This window comes from Macaca mulatta, chromosome 1 (genome assembly GCF_049350105.2).
Source record: "Macaca mulatta isolate MMU2019108-1 chromosome 1, T2T-MMU8v2.0, whole genome shotgun sequence".
Taxonomy (NCBI): Eukaryota; Metazoa; Chordata; class Mammalia; order Primates; family Cercopithecidae; genus Macaca; species Macaca mulatta.
In genome coordinates this window covers 212,042,888-212,061,982 of record NC_133406.1, presented here as the reverse complement: position 1 = coordinate 212,061,982, position 19,095 = coordinate 212,042,888, and the positions used below count along the sequence as shown (strand labels likewise).

At 48.5% G+C, this 19,095-nt stretch overlaps 2 protein-coding genes across 8 annotated transcripts in view; both read left to right on the top strand.

Annotated features, from left to right (window-relative positions):
* OPRD1 (opioid receptor delta 1) overlaps positions 1-19,095 on the top strand; it is a 95,504-nt gene that overhangs the window by 57,520 nt on the left and 18,889 nt on the right. The window lies entirely within an intron of this gene.
* EPB41 (erythrocyte membrane protein band 4.1) overlaps positions 16,243-19,095 on the top strand; it is a 278,208-nt gene continuing 275,355 nt past the window's right edge. The window contains exon 1 of the mRNA XM_077965593.1: positions 16,243-16,247. The gene's annotated coding sequence lies outside the window, so the exon portion shown is untranslated. The remainder of the gene's footprint in view (positions 16,248-19,095) is intronic.

Genomic DNA, 19,095 nt, shown 5'->3' with positions numbered 1-19,095 from the left:
TTCTTAAATATCCAGATGGCACTTTGTTAACGAGATTCGGTCTGTAGAGTTGTTGGGATCTATAATAAAAATCCCCCAACTACGAGACAAGAGGGCAGTAAGATGTGCAGGAACCCTACGCTGCTGTCTCCTTCAGAGAAACCCCTTACTTTTCAGCTTAGAAAGTCTTTCCTCCAGGAAGCCTTCTCTGATTGCTCCGCATCACCCTTCCAGCCAACAGGTAACCCTCCTCTGTGTTCCCACAGTGTCCTATGTTTCCCCCGCCATTGGAGTAGGGACTATGCACTATTTCAGACATCTGATTGCTCCCCTGTTCTGCTCTCCCTGCCATGAATGGGTGTGGGGTAGAGTCCTTTGTTCATAGCTGGAGCCCCAGCAGAGGGTCCAACACTCAGACAGCATGTCACTAGGTGTTTGTACAAAGGACATGTCCTATTTCCAGAGGTCCATGGTCTGATATGCCACATCCTTGTGGGAGTCCGCTTTCTTGGGCCCCCATTGTGCCTGCTGCCCCATCCCTGGTCCAGCCATCCCTAAGCCAGAAGCAGAGCCAGGGTGGTGGGGAGAAGCTGCTTTTCCCTGGCTGCCATGAGTGTGTTGTTCTCGAACTGAGCTGAACGAGGCATCTGTCCTGCTTGTTGAGTGTGACCCCGTTGGCCTCCCCGCTCATGTTCAACTCTGGAGCCTGGATTTCTCTGTTCCAGCCTTTAATCTTCTCCTATGACATGCTCTCTGGGCTTCATTATAATTAACCACTTTCCTTCCTCAGGCTGTGCCAAAACTGAGACAGCTAATTAATTTCTGGCCACTTGCCATTCTCGTTAAGTGGTGGGCAGGGATGCAGCCTGCAGCTCTTACTGCCCAGCTGGGCTTGTTTTGCCAGTCGTGGAGGGCAACCACCCTTTGTCTGCAAATAAAGGGAGCCCCAGATGGACCCCGGCTGACTGGCAGTAGCTTCACTGAAGCTATTTGTTCCCCCGCAGTGGGCAGAGCCTTTGTGGTCACTGTTGTAGATATGCCTTGGTTTCCTTATTTGTAAAATAAAGGGAATGAACTTGACCTGCAGGGAGAAGATTGGGTGGTGGTTAGGAGTGCGCGTTCTGGAGTCCAAGGAACCTGAGGCCCCACCTAGGCCTTGCCGGCCCCAGCTGTGGGCCTCTGGGTGAGTTACTTCATCCCTCTGAGCCTCAACATTCCCCACCTGTAAGATGGGGAGAGCAGCGCTCACCTCCTGTGGTGGTTGTGTGGGTTCAGTGGGTTATGGAGCACATGGCTGCCACTTAAGAGGGAGACTGGTACATAGTAAGCGCTCATAAACACTCTCCCCAGCCATCTCTTCTTCTAGGCTAACATTCATTCTTGACGGAAAAAAGGCCTTCTGTTGTGAGAGCTGGGGTGTGGAGCAATTTTAACAGATATTGCTTCTGTGTTTAGGCCGTGGCTGGTGAGATGGTCAACCCCTTTGTATTAGTTCTCTAGGGCTGCCATAGCAAATTGCCATAAACTGGGCGACTTAAAACATTAGACATTTCAGCCGGGCGCGGTGGCTCATGCCTGTAATCCCAGCACTTTGGGAGGCCGAGGCGGGCGGATCATGAGGTCAGGAGTTCGAGACCAGACTGGCCAATATGGTGATACCCCGTCTCCACTAAAAATACAAAAATTAGCTGGGCTTGGTGGTGTGCGCCGGTAGTCCCAGCTACTCAGGAGACTGAGGCAGAAGAATCACTTGAATCCAGGAGAGACTGCAGTGAGCCGAGATCGTGCCACTGCATACCAGCCTGGGCGACAGAGCGAGACTCTGTCTCAAAAAAAAAAAAAAAAAAGACATTTCACAGTTCAGGAGGCTAGAAGTCTGAAATCAAGGTGTTGGCTGGGCTGTGCTCCCTCTGAAGGCTCCATGGAAGGGCGCTTGCTGGCCTGGCATGGTGGTTGCTGGCAATCTTTGGCATGCCAGCTACCTCGCTCTAATTTTTTCCTGTTTTCACATGGCCCCATGTGTCTCTGTGTCTTGTGTCCTTTGTTTGAAACAGGGCCTCTCTCTGTTGCCCAGGCTGGAATGCAGTGGCATGAACACGGCTCATGACTTCCTGGGCTCAAGCAATCCCAAGTAGCTGGGACCACAGGTGTGTGCCACCATGCCCAGCTATTTTTATAGCAGCAGTCCTGAACGTTTTTGGCCTCAGGGACCAATTTTGTGGAAGACAAGTTTTCCATGGATGGGAGTGGGGTCGGGGGACGGGGATAGTTTCAGGATGATTTGAGCTCATTACATTTATTGTGTACTTTATTTCTATTATTATTACATCATAATAGATAATGAAATAATTATACAACTCACCATAAGGTAGAATCAGTGGGGCTCCTGAGCTGGTTTTCCTGCAACTAGATGGTCCCGTCTAAGGGTGATGAGAGACAGTGACAGATCATCAGGCACTAGATTCTCATAAAGAGCTTGCAGCCTAGATCCCTCGCACGTGTAGTTCACAATAGGGTTCCCGCTCCTATGAGAATCTCATGCCACTGCTGATCTGACAGGAGGCAGAGCTCAGGTGGTAATGTGAGCAATGGGGAGTGGCTGTACATACAGGTGAAGCTTTGCTGGCCCACTGCTCGCCTCCTGCTGTGTGGACCCGTTCCTATAAAACAGGGTTGGGGATCAGGTGCAGTGGCTCACACCTGTAATCCCAGCACTTTGGGAGGCCAAGGCAGGCAGATCATGAGGTCAGGAGATCGAGACCAGCCTGTTCAACATCGTGAAATGCTGTCTTTACTAAAAATACAAAAATTAGTTGGGCATGGTGGTGCACACCTGTAGTCCTAGCTACTCAGGAGGCTGAGGCAGGAGAATGGTGTGAACCCGGGAGGCGAAGGTTGCAGTGAGTCAAGATTGCACCACTGCACTCCAGCCTGGCGACAGAGCAAGACTCTGCCTCAAAAAAAAAAAAAAAAAAAAAAAAACCAAAAAAACTAACCAGGGTTGGGGACCCCTGTTTTATGGAGAGTCTCACCGTGTTGCCCAGGCTGGTCTTGAACTCCTGGACTCAAGTGATCCTCCTGCCTCAGCCTTTCAAAGTGTTGGGATTACAGGCATGAGCCATCCCACCCAACCCTCTCTTCTTGTAAGGACACCAGTCATATAAGGACTCACCCTAATCTAGTATGACCTCCTCTTAACTCATTACATCTGCAAAGTCCCTCTTTCCAAATAGTGTCACATTCTGAGGTTCCTGGTGGACATGGATTTTGGGGCACACTATTGAATTCAGTACACCCTCCCAAGGCTTACTTTCCTCCTCTGTACAGTGAGGTTGGCAGCAATTTCATAGGGTTTTTGGAGTGATTAAATGAGATGATCTCTGTAAATGTCATAGTAGCATTCAATAGAATGTGTCAGTCGTGTAAGCACTGAGTCCACATAGCTGCTGAGATGGAGGTGGTGGTGAAATGATGACAGTGGTTGAGATGGTTCCATTCTTGAACCTACCCTACACTGGTTGATCACTAGACCCAGGGACCCAGAATGTAGACATCTGCAAAGAGCTGGGGCCTTGTCAGAAATTCTGAAGTCTTGGACAGGATTCTCCTTCCCCTTTAGCCTCAGCCACCGTGAACCTCATCTGAGACTTAGTTCCTAGGTCAGCTTGGAGAAGCAGAAGGAACTTGGTTTCCCAGAAGTCAGCAGAACCGATTTTCTGTGTGACCTCGCACAACTGTTTTCCCCTTTCCAGGCCTCAGTTTCCCCATCTGTAAAGTGGGAGGGGAGGTTTGAACTCATTGTTACAGATCAGAGCCTCTTCCAGCGCTGAAGTCCCAACATAGATCTCTGTGTCCCACCCCCGTGATGGCGGGTTACCAAGAGCTAGCAGGGAAGTCAGGGGCCCTGGGACTCCAGGGGCAGCCTCAAAGGTACATTTTGGATCCGTCTTGTTCACTTGAGCAAGAAGAGAAGCCACTATGATACGGGCGCACCAGGCAGAGTGCTTGGAACATGGCAGGCATGACCTCATTTGATATTCCCCACACCCTCACAAGGCTGGAAAGATCATGATAACCAGTTCACAGAGGAGTAAACCGAGGCTCAGAGAAGTCAGAGCTCACCCAAGATCAGGGCAATTAGTTAGGGACAGAGCTGGGGCTTCAGCAGGTGTGTCCAGTGTCAAAGTCCACGCCTTTCCTTGGGCTGCCCTTTTTTTGGTTGTTGTAAGAGATGGGATCTAAAGCTGTGTCGCCCGGGCTGAAGTGCAATGGCTATTCACAGGTGTGATCATAGCACACCACTGCCTTGAACTCCCGGGCTCAAGTGATCCTCCTGCCTCAGCCTCCCCAGTAGCTGAGACTACGTGTGCTTTTATCGGATTAGTTCCCTAGGGCTGCCAAAATAAATTACCGCAGACTTGATGGCTTAAAACAGAAATGTATTCTCTCACAGTTCTGGAGGCCAGAAATCCAAAATCAAGGTGACAGCAGGGCTGTGCTTTCTCTGAAGCCTCTTGGGGAGAATCTTTCCTCGCTTCTTCCCGTTTCTGGTGGCCCCAGGCTCTTCTTTGTTTGCGGCTGCATCGTCTAATTTCTGCTTCCCTCTTCACACGGCCCTCTCCTCTCCTCCCTGTGTGTCTCTTACAAGGACACCTGTTGCTGGAGTTAGGGTCCACCTCGATGATCCAAGATGGCTTGAGATCCTTAATTACGACTGCAAATGATTTTGCATTTATAATGAGCAGCTGTTATTTCTGAGAGCTCGAACAGCATTTGGGAATAAAATTAATTCTAAATACTCCAGCAATCCACACTGGATTTGGTTGGAGACCAAATGAGCTTTGGTCTAGGCTGGAGCCGTTTGTTCAGTTTGGCTCCTGAGGTGCCGCAGGGTCGGTGGGACTGGGTGTAGACGTTCTCACCTTGTTGCTGTTGTTGTTATTGTTTTTGATTTTAGGTCTCTTGCCCCTACTTTGAACTCATGGGCTGTTGTGCATCAGTGGGGAAAAAAACCCTCAGTTTAGTTAATGACAAATTAGCTACTTTGGGTAAAGGATCAGAGCAAACATTTCCCCCACCGCCAGCAGAGCTGAGTCACTTCAGACTTCAGGGCAAACAGGGTCAGGCCCAGGCATCCTTCAGGGCACCTGGGCTGGTCCAGGGTGAGCATGGGAGAAGGTAGGAAGGGAGGGAGGGAAGGAGGATGAAAGGAGAGAGTGCAAGGGGAAGGGAGGATGAGGAAGAGAGGCTGCCCTGATTCCATTTCTGGTCTGTAGCTCATCACTGAGGATCAGGCCACTCTGACACCTGCACGCAGGGTTCCTGCAGTAAGCGCTGTGTCTCCTCTGAGCCCGGCCCCGTGCTGGGTGCTGGGAAACAGCGTGAAGGAGACACATTTCCTGCCTGAGGGATGTCCCAGTCCAGTGTGGAAGACAGACACATGAACATTTATTCATTTCACAAATGTGTTTTGAGTACCTGCATTGTGCTGGGTGCTGCTGTAGGTTCTAGGCTCTTCGGGATAGCCAAGACAGACGTGATCCCTGCCCTCTGGGAGCTTATATATATGTGTGTGTGTCTGTGTGTGTATATATATGTGTGTGTGTATATATGTGTGCGTGTGTATATATATATATATATGAGATAGAGTGTCGCTTTGTCCCTCAGGCTGGAGTGCAGTGGCATAATCATAGCTCACTGCAGCCTCTACTTCCTGCACTGAAGTGATCCTCCCACCTCAGCCTCCTGAGTAGCTGGCGCTACAGGCATGAGCCACTACCTGGCAAAAAGTATGTGAAGGACACACAGAGTGCTTTGGGTCCACAGGAGAGAAGCTAAAACCAAAGCCAAGAAGAAGGCACTGGGGTTTTGGGGAAGAGCGCTGGGTTTGACTCTGCTCAGCCTGTTTTTCACTCTGCAGCCTGGGGCAGGCCCCACTGCCTGTAAATTGGGAATAATGAGCACTGTCTGCCCCACAGTGAGGATTAAATAATGTAAAATACGGGGCCGGGCACAGTGGCTCATGCTTGTAATCCCAGCACTTTGGGAGGCCAAGGTGGGTGGATCACTTGAGGTCAGGAGTTCAAGACCAGCCTGGCCAACATGGTGAAACCCCAGCTCCACTGAAAATACGAAAATTAGCCGGGCATGGTGGTGGGCAGTGGTAATCCCAGCTACTCAGGAGGCTGAGGCAGGAGAATCACTTGAACCGGGAGACGGAGGTTCCAGTGGGCTGAGATCACACCACTGCACTCTAGCCTGGGATACAGAATGAGACTCCATCTCTAAATAAATAAATAAATAAAGTAAGGCCGGGCGCGGTGGCTCAAGCCTGTAATCCCAGCACTTTGGGAGGCCGAGGCGGGCGGATCACGAGGTCAGGAGATCGAGACCATCCTGGCTAACACGGTGAAACCCCGTCTCTACTAAAAAATACAAAAAAAACTAGCCGGGCGAGGTGGCGGGCGCCTGTAGTCCCAGCTACTGGGGAGGCTGAGGCAGGAGAATTGCGTGAACCCGGGAGGCGGAGCCTGCAGTGAGCTGAGATCCGGCCACTGCACTCCAGCCTGGGCGGCAGAGCGAGACTCCGTCTCAAAAAAAAAAAAAAAAAATAAAAATAAATAAATAAATAAAGTAAAATGCTTATCCCAGTGACTGGAATATAGTAAGTGTCCAACAAATGTTTATTATCTGTTAAAAAAAACCAAACCCAGGCGTAAGGAGCATATAAACCACACGTGAGAAAGACCTAGCACACAGTTATCCATGAACACTGGCTGCCAGCCCCGTGGGACCAGAGGTGTACATTTTGTTCTGAATTGACCTCTCCTCCTTGCTCCACGGGGCCCCACATTCGTGCCTGTGACATTGTTCTGATGTTTGTAAGTCTGTGTCTCCCTGACCCCACCTGGACCGTGAGCACCTTGTCTCCAAATCCTGAAACCACAGCAGGGTTGGGGAATGTGTGAGAAGCAGTTGAATGCTACGGAGTGGGCCCATCCCTAGCCCAGCCCGGCCCCTTCTCCATGGCCAAGGTTTCACAAATGCAGGTGGCAAGGAGGCTGGGGGAAGGCGGACACAGACCCGAGTGGTTATGAGCTTAGGCTCTGGAAACCAGATAGATCTGCACTTGAATCCTACCACCGCCACTTCTTAGCCGTATGTTTTGGGTGAGCATCTAATTTAGCTCATTTGTAGAATGAGGCTGAGATGAAATCCTGCATTCACTGCTTTGAGCATAGTGCTTGGTGCACGAGAGAATATGGCTTCAAGGAAACAACCCACCCAAAGCTGTCGGTCCTCTCCCATTGACCCCGTGCACAAAGGAGGGAGTGTACTGATCTTCTGGGCACTGGGTGTTTATTTATTTATTTTTATTTTATTTATTTCTTTATTATTATTATTTTTGAGACAGAGTCTCACTCTGTCACCCAGGCTGGAGTGCAGTGGTGTGATCTCAGTTCACTGTAGCCTCTGCCTCCCGGGTTGAAGTGATTCTCCTGCTTCACCCTCCCGAGTAGCTGGGACTATAGGCATGCACCACCACACCTGGCTAATTTTTTTTTTTTTTTTTTTTGTATTTTTAGTAGAGATGGGGTTTCATCATGTTGGCCAGGCTGGTCTTGAACTCTTGGCCTCAAGTGATTCACCCGTCTCATCCTCCCAAAGTGCTGGGATTATAGGCATGAGTCATCTCGCTGGCCTTATTTTTATTTTTATTTTTATTTTGAGACAGTGTCTCACTCTATCGCCTAGGCTGGAGTGCAGTGGCCACGATCATGGCTGACTGCAGCCTCAACTTCCCAGACTCAAGCAATCCTCCCACCTCAGCCTCCAGGGTAGCTGGGACTATAGGCATGTGCCACCATGCCCAGCTAACTTTTTTTCTCTCTCTCTCTCTCTTTTTTTTTTTGAGATGCTCTGTCACCCAGGCTGGAGGGCAGTGGCATGATCTCGGCTCACTGCAAGCTCCGCCTCCTGGGTTCACATCATTCTCCTGCCTCAGCCTCCTGAGTAGCTGGGACTACAGGCGTGTGCTACCAAGCCCGGCTAATTTTTTTGTATTTTTAGTAGAGAAGGGATTTCACCGTGTTAGCTAGGATGGTCTTGATCTCCTGACCTCGTGATCTGCTCACTTCAGCCTCTCAAAGTGCTGGGATTACGGGCGTGAGCCACTGCGCCCGGCCAACTTTTGTATTTTTTGTAGAGACGGGGGTTCACCACATTGCCCCAGCTGGTCTCCAACTCCTTAGCTCAAGTAATTCCCCTGCTTTGGCATCCCAAAATGCTGGGACCACCGGCATGAGCCACTGCACCACGCCTAGGCACCGGGCATTTAGATGTCGGCCGCTCTGACCAACTGCTCTAGCTTTGCTTGGGGAGAATGTTCTTACCAGGAGCTTACTTGTCAGTCGGCACTTGGGTATTCAGTTGAGAAGCCCAGCTCTCCAGAGGCCCAGGAAGGAGTGTGGATTGAATGTGGCCTGGCTGTGCAAGGTACAACCAGTCTCCATCAAACTGGAAGAAAATTAATAGAGGTGGTGATGATCCTCCTGCAGTGGGGGCTTGTTTAACAGAGGAGTGTAGGGCTTTGAAACGAACATGCATAGCCACTCAGTACTTGGTGCTAGGGAAGCTTTGGGGATTTGGAATTGGAAAGAAAGCAGAGAGGGTTTCCCAAAGATATCTCAGGGTCAACAGAGGTTCAACCAGAGCTTTCCAGTCCCTACCCCCTGGTTGGATGCAATGGGTGATGATTAAACCCTAAAAGAAAAAAGCAGGCCAGGTATAGTGGATCATGCTTGTAATCCCAACATTTTGGGAGGCTGAAGTGGAGATCACTTGAGTCCAGGAGTTTGAGACCAGCCTGGACAACAAAGCAAGATCCCATCTCTACAAAAAAAATTTTTTAAAATAACTTAAAAAATTAGTTTGGTGTGATAGCACGTATCTGTAGTCCTATCCTACCTACTTGGAAAAAAAAAGAAAAAAGAAAAAAATACCAGGTTGGGGAGTACCAAAAGGGTCACAATTTTCAACTACACTGTGGCCTGTAAGCTGCTCACATTCACATGTGTGGCTCCTGGAAAGCATCATTACACTAAAATTACCAACAAGGAAGCAGGTTCAGAAAGGTGAAGTGATTTGCTCAAGATCACCGAGCTATGTATGTTGAGGCGCCAAGATCTGAATGGCTTGAAAGGACGCCCTCACCCCACTCCCAAGCTTAGACAATAAACATAGCGACAGCTCTTGATTATCCCCTTTTTTATTGTGATAAAATATACACAACATGAAAAATACCACTGTAACCATTCTTAAGGGTGTAGTTCGGTGGCATTAAGTACATTCACACTGTTATGCAGCCATCACAACCGTTCATCTCCAGAACTTTTTCATTTTCCCAAACTGAATCTCCATACCCTTTAAACAGTAACTGGCCATCCTCCCCTTGCCCCAGCCCCTTGTAACCCCAGGGCTTCTGCCTCTCTGACTACTCTAGGTGGCTCATGTAAATGAAAGCATACAGTGTTTGTCTTTTTTGACTGGCTAATTTTATTTAGCACAATATCCTCAAAGTTCATCTGTGTTGTAGTAGGTGTCAGAATTTCCTTCTTTTTTTTTTTTTTCTTTTGAGACAGGGTCTTGTTCTGTCGCCCATGCTGGAGTGCAGTGATGTGATCTCGGCTCACTGCAACCTCGACTTCCGGGGTCAAGCAGTCATCCCACCTCAGCCTCCCCAGTAGCTGGGACTACAGGCATGTACCACCATGCCGGGCTAATTTTTGTATTTTTTGTAGAGACTGGCTTTGCCATGTTGCCCAGGCTAGACATTTCCTTCTTTTTTAAGGCTGAATAATATCCCATTGTATGTCTACACCACATTTTGTTTCTCCATCTATCAATGGATATGTGGGTTGCTTTCACCTTTTGGCTGCTATGAAGAATGCTGCTATGAACATGGGTATACACACAACTCTTCAAAGCCCTGCTTTTAATTCTTCTACCAGAAGAGGAATTGTTGGATTGATCATAAGAGTCAATTCTATTTTCAAATTTGTGAGGAATTATACTTTTGTTTTCCACAGTGACTGTACCATTTTACATCTCCACCAACGGTACACAAGAGTTCCAATTTCTTCAAATCCTTGCCAATACTTGATTTTTTTTTTTTTTGTTATCTTAATAGGTGTGAAGTGGTATCTCGTTGTGGTTTTGATTTGCATTTCCCTAATGATAATGATGTTGAGCATCTTTTCATGGGCTTGTTGGCCATTTGTATATCTTTTTTAGGGAAATATTCAAGACAGGGTCCACTTTGTTGTTCAGGCTGGAGTGTAGTGGTGTAGTCATGGCTTACTGCAGCCTCGACCTCTGGGACTCAAGCGATTCTCCCACCTCAGCCCTCCAAATGCTGGGACTATACAGGCTCATGTCACCACGCCCAGCTAATTTTTGTATTTTTTGTAGAGATGGGGTTTCGCCATGTTGGCTAGGCTGGTCTCAAACTCTTGAGCTCAAGTGATCCAGCCACCTCAGCCTCCCAAAGTGCTAGGATTACAGACATGAGCTACCATGTTCGGCCCTTGTTCATTTTTTAATTAACTTATTTGCTTTTGGTTGAGTTGTAGGAATTATTTATATAGTCTGGATATTAACCCCTTATCAGATATGTGATTTGCAAATCTTTTCTCCCATTCCATGAGTGGCCTTTTCATTCTGTTGATAGTGCCATTTGTTTTGTTTTTTATGGGGGGTGACAGAGTCTCACTGTGTCACCCAGGCTGGAGTGCAGTGGCACAATCTCAGGTCACTGCAACCTCTGCCTCCCAGGTTCAAGCGATTGTTGTGCCTCAGTCTGCCGAGTAGCTGGGATTACAGGTGTGCACTACCACTCTTGGCTAATTTTTGTATTTTTTTGTGAAGATGGGGTTTCAGCATGTTGGACAGACTGGTCTCAAACTGCTAACTTCAGGTGACCCACCTGCCTTGGCCTCCCGAAGTCCTGGGATGATAATGTCATTTGAGGCACAAAAGTTTTAAATTTGATATAGTCAGCCAGGCGTGGTGGCTCACACCTGTAATCCCAGCACTTTCAGAGGCCAAGGTGGGCAGATCATGAGGTCAGGAGTTTGAGACCAGCCTGATCAATGTGGTGAAACCCCATCTCTACTAAAAATACAAAAATTACCTGGGGCCGGGCACGTGGCTCACACCTGTAATCCCAGCTCTTTGGGGGGCCGAGGTGGGCAGATCACTTGAGGTTAGGAGTTCGATACTAGCCTGGCGAACATGGTGAAACTCTGTCTCTACTAAAAATACAAAAATAATTAGCTGGGCGTGGTGGCAAGTGCCTGTAATCCCAGGTGCTTGGGAAGCTGAGGCAGGAGAATTGTTTGAACCCAGGAGGCAGAGGTTGCAGTGAGCTGAGATCACGCCATTGCACTCCAGCCTGGGAGATAGAGTGAGACTCTGTCTCAAAAAAAAAAAAAAAAGAAAAATTAGCTGGGTATGGTGACATGGGCCTGTAGTCCCAGCTGCTCAGGAGAATCGCTTGAACCCGGGAGGTGGAGGTTGCGGAAAGCCGAGATTGCACCACTGCACTCCAGCCTGGGAGACAGAGTGAGACTCCATCTCAAAAAAAAAAACAAAAAAACAATTGATATAGTCCAACTTAATGTATTTGTTGTTGTTGCCGCCTGGGCTTTTGGTGTCATACCCAAGAAATCATTGCCAAATCTAAAAAGAAACTTAAAAAAGAGGAAAAAGGCCGGGCGCGGTGGCTCAAGCCTGTAATCCCAGCACTTTGGGAGGCCGAGACAGGCGGATCACAAGGTCAGGAGATCGAGACCATCCTGGCTAACACGGCGAAACCCCGTCTCTACTAAAAACACAAAAAATTAGCCGGGCGAGGTGGCGGCGCCTGTGGTCCCAGTTACTCGGGAGGCTGAGGCAGGAGAATGGCGTGAACCCGGGGAGGCGGAGCTTGCAGTGAGCTGAGATCTGGCCACTGCACTCCAGCCTGGGCGACAGAGCGAGACTCCGTCTCAAAAAAAAAAAATAAATAAAAATAAAAAATAAAATAAAAAAGAGGAAAAAAAGAAAGAAAGGAAAACAAATAAACAAACACAAGAAATCATTGCCAAATCTGGTGTCATGAAGCTTTTCCCCTATATTTTCTTCTAGGAGTTTTATGGTTTTAGCTCTTACATCTTTGATCCATTTTGAGTTAATTTTTGTATATGGTGTAAGGGAAAGGCCCAACTTCATATCTGCAACCTTTTGTAATAGAAAAAAAAAATTAGAGAACAACAGTAGAGTTTTGGGAAATGGAGCCATAAACAATTTCTCTTTCTAGAAAGTTGGGTCTCTTGCGCCCTCCTGCCTTGTTCTCCATCTAGCCTCCACACAGTATCTTTTAAGAAACTCACATAAATGAACCACATCACTTCCCTGTTTAAAGTCTTCAATGACTTTCTGTTACACTCAGAGTAAGCCCAGACTTCTTGCCGTAGCCCAAAGGCCCTGTGTGATTTGACTCCTGCAGATTTCCGCTGCTGCATCTCCTGTTGCCTCCTTTCTGGCTCGCTGCACTGTCATCACATGTGATTTCTGACCGTTCCTGTAGCTCATCTGGCTCTTTCCTGCTACAGGGCCTTTGTACATGCTGTTCCTTCTCTTTGGACCAACCTTCTTCCTTCTCTTCACATGGCTAACTCTCATCCTTCCAACCTGGCAGAAATGTCACCGTGTCTTAGATCAAAATATAGACTGGGTGGCTTCAACAACAGAGATTTAGTTTCCCAGTTCATAAGGACAGAAGCCCAAGATCAAGCTGCCATCACGGTCAGGTTCTAGTGAGGGCTGTCTTCCTGGCCTCTAGATGGCTGCCTCATCACTGTCCTCACATGGCAGAGAGAGAGAGAAAGAGAGTGAGAGAGAGAGAGAGAGAGAGAGAGAGAGAGCAAACTCGGGCAGATCGCCTGAGGTCAGGAGCGTGAGACCAGCCTGGCCAACATAGTGAAACCCCATCTCTACTAAAAACACAAAAATTAGCCGGGCATGGTGGTGGGTGCCTGTAATCCCAGCTACTAGGGAGGCTGAGGCACGAGAGTCACTTGAACCCACGGGGTGGAGGTTGCAGTGAGCCGAGATTCCACCACTGCACTCCAGCCTGGCGACAGAGCAAGACTCTGTCTCAAAAAAAGAAAAAAGAAAAAAAAAAAAGAGAGAGCGAGCGAGCAAGCTCTCTGGGACCTCTCTTACAAGTGCAGTAATCCCACCATCCCAAAGGCCCCACTGTATTTATTCAGAGTTGTATCACATGGAGCCTGTTTGCATTTCTTTTTTTTTTTTTTTTTTTTTTGAGACGGAGTCTGGCTCTGTCACCCAGGCTGGAGTGCAGTGGCGCGATCTCGGCTCACTGCAAGCTCCGCCTCCTGGGTTTACGCCATTCTCCTGCCTCAGCCTCCCGAGTAGCTGGGACTACAGGCGCCCACCACCTCGCCCGGCTAGTTTTTTGTATTTTTTAGTAGAGACGGGTTTTCACCGTGTTAGCCAGGATGGTCTCGATCTCCTGACCTCGTGATCCGCCCGTCTCGGCCTCCCAAAGTGCTGGGATTACAGGCTTGAGCCACCGCGCCCGGCTGCATTTCTTTCTTTTGTCTTCTCTTCTCTTCTCTTCTCCTCTCCTCTCCTCTCCTCTCCTCCCCTCCCCTCCCCTCCCCTCCCCTCCCCTCCTCCTCTTCTTTCTTACTTTCTTTTCTTTCCTTCCTTCCTTCCTTCCTTCCTTCCTTCCTTCCTTCCTTCCTTCCTTCCTTCCTTCCTTCCTTCCTTCCTTCCTTTCTTTCTTTCTTTCTTTCTTTCTTTCTTTCTTTCTTTCTTTCTTTCTTTCTTTCTTTCTTTCTTTCTTTCTTTCTTTCTTTCTTTCTTTCTTTCTTTCTTTCTTTCTTTCTTTCTTTCTTTCTTTCTCTTTCTTTCTTTCTTTTTCTGTCTGTCTGTCTGTCTCTCTCTTTCTTTCTTCTTTTTTTTTCTTTCTTTTTTTTTTTAATGAGATGGAGTTTCGCTCTTGTTGCCCAGGCTGGAGTTCAGTGGCGCGATCTCAGCTCACCGCAACCTCTGCCTCCCGAGTTCAAGCAATCCTCCTGCCTCAGCCTCCCGAGTAGCTGGGATTACAGGTGCCCGCCACCATCCCCAGCTAATTTTTGTATTTTTAATAGAGATGGGATTTCGCCATTTTGGCCAGGCTGGTCTTAAAGCCCTGACCTCAGGTGATCCATCTGCCTCAGCCTCCCAAAGTGCTGGGATTACAGCCGTGAGCTACCGCGACCAGCCGAGCCTGTTTGCATTTCTGACCTGAGGATACCTCAGAGGTGGCAGGACCGGGGCAGAGGTCTAGCCAAATAGATGTGAGTGCACTGAAGTGGAAGGGCCCAGGTGTGAGTGCTGGAGCGCCAGGTTCTTTGAGGTTCTACATGTACCCGCTGAGGACCAAATGGCACATGTTATTAGGAGAAGCAGTGTCTGTGGACGTGGATACTGAAAGAACAACAAAGGCCGGGCACAATGGCTCAGGCCTGTAATCCCAGCACTTTGGGAGACTGAGGTGGGTGGATTGCTTGAGCCCAGGAGTTTGAGACCAGCCTGGACCCTGTCTCTACAAATAATTAAAAAATTAGCCAGGTGTGGTGGTGTGCACCTGTAGTCCCAGCTACTTGGGAGACTGAGGTAGGAGGATCGCTTGAGCCCAGGAGGCCAAAGCTGCAGTGAGCTGTGATCGCACCACTGCACTCCAGCATGGGCAACAGGGCGAGAACCAGCCTCAAAAATAAATACATAAAGATAAATAAAACCAGAAAATCAAGTGTTGTGTTGGGCTTGGTGCTCTCATATGTAAACTGCAGAGTAAAACAAACAAACAAACAAAAAAAACAGTTATTTGAAAAAAATTGCCAGGCGTGGTGGCTCACACTTGTAATCCCAGCACTTCGGGGGGCTGAAGCAGGTGGATCACAAGGTCAGGAGTTCCAGACCAGCCTGGCCAAGATGGTGAAACCCTGTTCCTACTAAAAATATAAAAATTAGCCGGGTGCGGTGGTGGGCACCTGTAATCCCAAGTTACTCAGGAGGCTGAGAAAGGAGAATTGCTTGAGCCTGGGAGGCAGAGGTTGCAGTGAGCCGAGATTGCGCCACTGCACTCTAACCTGGGCGACAGAGCAAGACTTCGTCTAAAAAATTTTTAAAAATTGGCAGCAAGAGGAACCCCAATACCATCACATTGGGGGTTAGGGCTTCAGTATATGAATTTGGGGGAACTGAATTCAGTTCATAGCACACCTCCTCAGAGAAGCCATTGTTGACCTTCTAATCTAAGCCAGGGTCCCTCCACACTCCCCAGCCTGTCACCCCCACTAGGCAGTGTCCATCAATATACCCCGTTCTTACCCTTCCCGGCATCTTGGTAACAGCAAGTAACTGTTCATTAATTAATGCAGCAGTTTGTTCAATATCTGCCTTCTCCCTAAAGTCATAGATTTCAAGAGGCCAGACTGTTGTCATTACTCCTAGATCCCTTATTCAGTGCCTGGCACAGTTCAAGTGTCCACTTAATACCTGTTAGATGAGTGAGCAAACCCCAGTTTATTATAATAAGTTCACGTTCTTGACTTTTTCACTATGAGAGATGGGGGAGGAAGGAAAGTGACAAATACTGAGTAGTTACCAGATGTTGGCACTTAGACTGTGTTCAATACCAGCTCTGCCACTTACTAGTCATATGACCTTGGATAAATCACCTCGCCTCTTGTGCCTCCGTTTATCTTCTCTAATATATGTCAGTATATTTGGATCACGAGAAGCAACTGGAAGAGGAATGACAGCAGGGGTGAGGTGTGGGACAGAAAACAGGGACAGGAGGATGATTGGTCTAGAGGGAGTACTGGGACTGTTAGGCACCCCCATCCTTGTCCCCTGCACAACCAGATGGCTACCCCTCCACTCTGCAAGAAGGCAAGGTTTTTTCTTTTCCTAGAGAAGTTAACATGGGGGAAGTCTGGACTCAGGGCCAGCAGACCCACAAAGGGTCAGGACAAGATACCAAAGGTAAATGGGGAGCGGGAGGCCAGGCATGGTGGCTCATGCTTGTAATCCCAGCCTTTGGGAGGCCAAGGTGGGAGGATCACTTGAGTCCAGGAGTTGGAGACCAGCCTGAGCAACATATTGAGACCCCCATCTCTATTTTAATTTTTTTAAATGGGGAGATGGGGGGACTCCTAGGCCCTTTCTCCAGCTCTACCAACAGAATTCTGGCAGCCAGAGGTATGCAACCCAGGTGAGCGATGGGAGGATTATTTTCTGAAGACCTGAAGGCCAGAGAAGAGACCTACGGAAACTGATATTTACATGTCCCTCAGTGTAAAAGCCAGATCATCACTTAATTCCCCTATAGTGAAGCCATCAGTTGACAGGGCCCTCACACTGATACACACGTGCACACACACATGCGCACACACACATGCACACACACATGCACACATGCACACACGGGCACACACATGCATGCACACACACACATGCACTCACGGGCCCACACACATGGACGCACACACGGGCACACACATGCACACATGCACACACGGGCACATACGCATGCACACACACATGCACACACATGGGCACACACATGCACACACACACATACATACACGGAGCTGCCAATTATTTAGTACTTCACTTAAAAATCAGCATTTAGGCCGGGCGCGGTGGCTCAAGCCTGTAATCCCAGCACTTTGGGAGGCCGAGGCGGGCGGATCACAAGGTCAGGAGATCGAGACCATCCTGGCTAACACCGTGAAACCCCATCTCTACTAAAAAAATACAAAAAACTAGCCGGGCGTGGTGGCGGGCGCCTGTAGTTCCAGCTACTCGGGAGGCTGAGGCAGGAGAATGGCGTGAACCCGGGGGGCGGAGCTTGCAGTGAGCCGAGATAGCGCCACTGCACTCCAGCCGGGGGCACAGAGCAAGACTCTGTCTCAAAAAAAAAAAAAAAAAAATCAGCATTTAATTATATATCACCAGATACTTGAAGGAAGTCTCCAGGATAAGAGAGGAAGGCTAAAGCAGACAAAGGAACAAAAATGTTTGAAGGAAGTAAAAGATGCAGAGAGCAGAAGAAAATACAAAACAAGGCTTCTTAGCATCCTCAGAGAGTTAAGATATTATGTCCCTGAAATAAGATGCTATAAATGTTATATGAAAAAGGAATAACAAGAGAAGAAGAAAGGGCACTGGAAAATTAAAACATGAGAGTCAAACTTTTTTTTTTTTTTTTGAGAAGGAATCTTGGTCTGTCGCCTAGACTGGAGTGCAGTGGCATGATCTCGGATCACTGCAAGCTCCGCCTCCCAGATTCACACCATTCTCCTGCCTCAGCCTCCCGAGTAGCTGGGACTACAGGCGCCTGCCACCACACCCGGCTAATTTTTTGTATTTTTAGTGGAGACGGGGTTTCACCGTGTTAGTCAGGATGGTCTCGATCTGCTGACCTCATGATACGCCTGCCTCGGCCTCCCAAAGTGCTGGGATTACAGGCTTGAGCCACCGTGCCCGGCCGGGAGTCAAACTTTTTAAAAAGACAGGGGCCAGGCATGATCATTTGTGCCTGTAATCCTAGCACTTTGGGAGGCCAAGGTGTAAGGAACACTTGAACCCAGGAGTTTGAGACCAGCCTGAGAAACATAGGGAGACTGCATCTCTACCGTTTTTTTTTTTTTTTTTGGAGAAAGAATCTTGCTTTGTTGCCCAGGCTGGAGTGCAGTGGCGCGATCTCAGCCCATCGCAACCTCCACCTCCTGGGTTCAAGCGATTCTCCCGCCTCAGCCTCCAGAGTAGCTGGGATTACAGGCATGCTCCACCACGCCCAGCTAATTTTGTATTTTTAGTAGAGATGGAGTTTCTCCATGTTGGTCAGGCTGGTCTCCAACTCTCAACGTCAGGTAATCCGCCTGCCTCGGCCTCCCAGAGTGCTGAGATTACATGCGTGAGCCACTGTGCCCAGCCTAAAAAATGTTAATTAGCTAGGCATGGTGGTGCACCTGTGACCCCAGCTACTCGGGAGGCTGAGGTGGAAGGATCGATTGAGCTTAGGAGGTTGAGGCTGCAGTGAGCTGTGATCACACCAGTGCACTCCAGCCTTGGTGACAGAGCAAGATCTGTCTCAAAATAATAATAATAATAATAATAATAATGGCAATAATAAAAGGTCAATGGAAGAATCGAGAGATAACGAAAAGGAAATTTCCCAGAGGATAGAACAAAAAGATGATGTAAGGAAATTAGAGGCCGGGCGCAGTGGCTCAAGCCTGTAATCCCAGCACTTTGGGAGGCCGAGACGGGCGGATCACTAGGTCAGGAGATCGAGACCATCCTGGCTAACACGGTGAAACCCCGTCTCTACTAAAAAATACAAAAAACTAGCCGGGCGAGGTGGCGGGCGCCTGTAGTCCCAGCTACTCAGGAGGCTGAGACAGGAGAATGGCCCGAACCCGGGAGGCGGAGCTTGCAGTGAGCTGAGATCCGGCCACTGCACTCCAGCCTGGGCGACAGAGCGAGACTCCGTCTCAAAAAAAAAAAAAAAAAAAAAAAAAGGAAATTAGAGGATTGATCCAGGAGGCCCAATATCTGACTAAGGGATTTTCCAAGGCTCCCAGAGAAAGCAAAGGGGAGGAAATGGTACGAGTACGTTTTATACTGAAGGACATGAATCTTCACACATACACACACAGAGCTGCCAGTTCACCTAGGAGAGGTGGGGGAGGGAGGAAGGTAACAAGTACTGAGTGGTTACCCTTAGAGGTTCCAACAGAAATGAAAAAGGAGCCACTTGAAAGCACACCGTCACAAAGGGTCAGACTACCAGGGATAAAGAGAGGAACCTACACGTTTTGCAGGTAGAGAGGACAGATCACACACAAAACATCAGGAATCAGAATAGTTTTAGATGCTTCAGTGGCAACACTGGAGGCTGGACGATGAGGGAGCCATGCCTTCAAAATTCTGATGGAAAATTACTTCCAACCTACCATTTCATGTCCAGTCAAAGAAATCAGAAATTAGGAT